Consider the following 5,079-nt stretch of genomic DNA (forward strand, 5'->3'; position numbering starts at 1 on the left):
TATAGATGGAAGGACGCCTGGATACTACTTCAGTGCCACTGCAAGGCCACAAGGAAGTCAGTGAACCAACATCGGGATATAGTTGTTATAGTTGTCCACCATACCGGCCGCAATGAATATCAGTCGGCAAAAGTCTGCCAGTAGAACGTGACTCAGGTGACAACCCGATCCTAACGAACCTCGTCGAGTGATAACGACAAATTCAGAATTGACCATCAATTTTATAATATTTGGATAAAATTGAGCTTTATGCATATTCAAAGAATATTCAGCTGAAACCGTGACCACTCAACGTTATTCTGACCTTTTCCTCTATTATACTTGTACGGCCGAGGTATACGTTAATGAAAATTTCAACCCTTCTATCGGGAGCTGCCAGTGAGAAATTAATTTCTGAAAACCACTCGCAGTAACATGTGTTTTCGATTCGCTTATGAAGGAATTGTGATATGTAAGGAAATTTTAATAATTTTGTAAAGTGAATTTGATGTCGTTATAAAAAAATATTTTGACAAGTTTCCCGGACTTGTCCTTCATCCAGTGCTTCAACCACTTCATAGTAAACATGCCAAGACCTGATTCAGGTCGCGATACTACCACAAGTTCAATAAAAACTCCCTGAGATTGAAAATGAAAAAAATATCAGGTTGGGAATTTTTTTTTAAATAGCTGAATTTCAGATCTAGTTACAGTAGCAACACCACCGGCAAATCAATGGAGCCTAAACCAGAAAATCTGAAAATCATCAGGTGGGTGATTATAGCCATGACTACCAACTCTTTCCGAACGTCTAGAGTTTACAGAACATATCTTACCGCCCCCCCCCCCGCCCGCAAAGATAATAAACATTTAAAATTAAATAAAAAAAAAAAATTCTCAACTTTTTCTGAACGCTTAGGGTTCCTCCTTCCCAAGAAAGTTAATGAACATTTTCCTTCAAATGATAAAAACTTGATTTATACTCTTGCCGAATGGTTAGACTTTACGGAACGTATGCCCCCCCTTCACAGAAAGTTAATTATCACTTTAAATTAAATTGAAAAAATTGAACTCAAAACTCTTTCTGAAAGATTTGACTTTACTGTGCATATTTTCCTTCCCCGCATCGCTCCCATAGAAAGTTAATAATCATTTGGATTTAAATTTTAAAAAGTTAACTCGAAAGTCTTTTTTAAAGTTTAGAGTTTACAGTACATATCTTGATCCCTCCCGGAAAGGGTCATAACCATTTTAAATTAAATTTTATGTCAATGGTGCCCGTAATCCGCGATTATACCAAGCGAAGCCCAATGACATAAAATAATGTACGAACCACGTGCGTTATGAATTTTTTGAGTCGTGGAATTGTAATACTCGCCTTCCAAGAAATCCATTACGCACTTGTAGCGTAATATACTATTAAAAAATCAACTCTAAACTCTTTCCCAAAGTCGAGAGGTAACTGTAAATATGTTGCCCCCCCCCCCTCGAAGAACGTGAATGAACATTCTCCTTCAAATTACAAAAACTTGTCTCTCAACTCTTGCCGAATGTTTGGAGTTTACAGAACGTATGCTGCTCTCCCTCCCCCTTTACCGAAAGTTAATCAACACTATAAGATCCGGATGTATCCAACGTTATCGTTTGTTAAATTTCATCTTTTTATCCTAAAATATATCAAAATAACATTAAATAATTAGAAAAAAGAGGAAAAATTATTGAAAGGTGCTAAACAGCGATATCAATTAAAAGGGATTTGCCAGGTTTACTAAAAAATAATTAAAAAAAAAACATAGCATCGCCTCCATTTGTCATGTAATCCATCCAATACCTTGACTCATATATATATATCTGTAAAAATATTACTTTATTTATTTGTTTTGTTATGTCCGGGACTAGTGGTCGGGAAACCACGTTATTTATTGTTAAAATAAATGCGCCTCCGAATTAACGGTAATAAAAATAATTTGAGTCGGAGTGTTGCTCATGGACTCGTTCCCGAATTGTTTGTCGAAGTTTTTCCTTGTAGATGCAAATAGTCTTTATATTCCTTTCGTTTCTGAAAGATTCAAATAGAATGTCTGGAAAAGAGGGATACTTTCAACTCTTTTAAGCCAGATTTTCAATGTCTACTCAGAATGTTTATTTATGCCGATCTTTGTACAACTTGAGATTGATATTCCTTTATAAAATGTGATTCTTGATAATTTAGAGTGATCTTTTATTTGATTCTATACAATTCAAAGTTCAAATGACAAAAATGAATTTTACAAAATAGTATTTAAGTTACTTACAGTTTGTTCTCGTTTGGTTACAATTTTTGTTTAACCAGAGGCGTAACTCTTTGTCCTCTGGGCGTAGGAATTTTTGTAGTAGAATACAGTGGGCTTCAACGTTTTCGGCCACACCGAGTAAAACACACACGACCGGTTTTGTAATTTTTAAAACCGACGGAATTTCCAAAATCTGTGTTTCAGATTTGGAAAGAAAAGAGAAGTCACACTTTAAAATTTGTTTCAAAAAGAGCACTTGGAGCCGCGGGAGCTCTTGATGATTTTAAAGGTGTTTATGGAGAAAATTCTTAAATGTCACAACTGTACGGATCTCAGGCGACGATCAATTTTACCGAAAACTATCGATGTTACGGAGAAGATGGCTTAGCTTACTGCCGTAATTCAAAAAGATATTGTTTTATCGGTGCCGTGGCGCTAGTCCGATTTAAAAGACTTATATGACTCGAATTTTAAATCTCCAAAGAGTGAGAACAGTATAGTTCCACGATTTTTCCGCGACTGGAGATTAATTGTTCATAATCCGATTTTATATCTTTGAATTTGGGGCGTTAGCTGAGTCAGTGGGAATGGTTGATGGCGAAAATTCGAGGTGTGATATTTGTCACACGGTCGAATTTTCGCTGATTTTTGCTCTACTTTTATATTGCATTTTAAGTAGTCCGAGTTATTTGGATTGATTTCGGAATTGTCGAAAGACAATTTCGAAATCATGCGTCGGTAAATTTTTCTCAATGTTGAAAGTGGCCTGAATTTTTTAATAAATTTATGGATATCACAGTTTCATTTATATTATTACCTCTTTTAATGAATATCGCTCTTTAGCGCCCTTCAATACGTTGTCTGTAATTTTTTAAATTATTTTTTAGAATCATTCGAGTGGTTACCGCAACAGAAATTTTATTCTAAAATTTAATGTATTTGAGGCTAAAAAGATCAAATTTAAACAAAAGATAACGTTCGAGAAATAGTCCATTCGGGCCTTAAATTAAATTTAAAAAATCCAACTCTAAACTCTTTCTGAAAGTTTAGAGTTTATTGTACATATGTTGCTCCCCCCATGCCGACCCACAGAAAGTTAATAAACGTTTGAAATTGAATGTAGAATAATTTGCTCTAGATTTTTTTCCAATATTCATAGTGTACAGTACATTTGTTGCTCATCCCCCCATAGAAAGTTGCTAAACGTTTTAAAATAAATTTTGCAAAATCAACTGTAAGCTGTTTTGCAAAGTTTAGAATTTACAGTACGTATCTTGCCTCCTTCCCCCGCCACGAGAATTTTATAACCATTTTAAATTAAGTTTCATAATTGAGTTTAATTTAAATTCCATATCGTTCAAGTGAAGTAGGTATGCTATAACTCTGCCCAAACTAATGACTAAAGCATTTCGAGAGAGTGTCACAATCCATCCAGCCTGCTCTAGGTGTGTCCCCCTGCATTTCGATGCAATGTGCTTGAACAATTTATGACAAATATTGCATAACATCAAGTTATAGAATGCACCCCCCACAATAAAATTCATTAACATCCAAATTATCCACTCTTCTGCAATTATTCAACGAGAAATTCAGTTAAACATAAAGAAAGAAAAAGGAAAGAAAAGTTAATCCTTAAAAATTTGCAAGATTAGTACTTATTTTTAATGGTTTTAACTATCGATTTATACCCAACACTATTGATTTTAGGGGGAAACAATACAGGAGTTTTTTTAGACAATGAAATTTTCAATAAAAAAGGTATTTAGATATTTCTTATTAAAGCCAATAATTATGTAGATAGATTATTGTCTAAAAATCATCTCTAAACTCTTTCCGAAAGTTTAGAGTTATTAGTATATATGTTGCTCCTCCCGCCCCTCCTTACAGTAAGTTTATGAACATTCTCCGGAAAATTGACGAAATGTCATAAATAATCTTATGCGCTTACCAAATGAAGCTGGTAATGTAACGAAGGAGAAATGGTCTTCTTTCTGTAGCCTAAAAACTTCTATAAATGTTCTCCACTCTCGAGAATTCCTCCAGGAAAAATTCTCGCACCTCCAACAGACTGATTAATAGCTGAAAAGAATAATTTATTATATTCACTATTCCCCCTGTAACGAAAACGTTCTCAAGCAACCCAAAAACTATGGAAAGCCAAGTGAATCCACAAGAATCACCCAAAAATTGATACAATACCCAATACTTACTTTTTTTGTAAGGAAACGTCCCTGAATTGCAAGTCTGTGTGTATTTATTCTTTCAATTGATTGCGATGAAATTTGCGCAGTAACATCACATATCATCTTCAGAAAAAAATGAATGCGATATGCCATCTCTCTTTTTCACAGATACTGAAGTTTCACTGTCTGAAGTTCCTGCGCAACTTAAAATTCAATAAAATTGCATCGCAATCAATTGGAAAAATAAATACAACGAGACTTGCAATTCAGGGACGTTTCCTTACGGAAAAAAAGTAAGTATTAGCTGAATCATGCCTTTTCGGTTAAACTTGGGGATTCACTTGGCTCTCCGTAGTTTTGGGGTGGCTTGAGAACTTTTTCATTATACTGGGAATGGTGAATATAATTATTTATTCTTTTCAGCTAATACTCACTCTGTTGGAGGTACGACAATTTTCTTCAGGAGGAATTCTCCAGAGTAGAGAACATTTATCGAAGTTTTTAGGTTACAGAAAAACAACTATTCTCGTTCGTTGCATTACCAGCTTCATTTGGTAAGAGTGTAAGTTTATTTATGGGGGGATATTTGCAAATTATATCTGGGGGACATTTCGTCAATTTTCCTGAGAATGTTCATTCACTTT

The sequence above is a fragment of the Fopius arisanus genome, unplaced genomic scaffold (assembly GCF_000806365.1).
Source record: "Fopius arisanus strain USDA-PBARC FA_bdor unplaced genomic scaffold, ASM80636v1 scaffold00176, whole genome shotgun sequence".
Lineage (NCBI taxonomy): Eukaryota > Metazoa > Arthropoda > Insecta > Hymenoptera > Braconidae > Fopius > Fopius arisanus.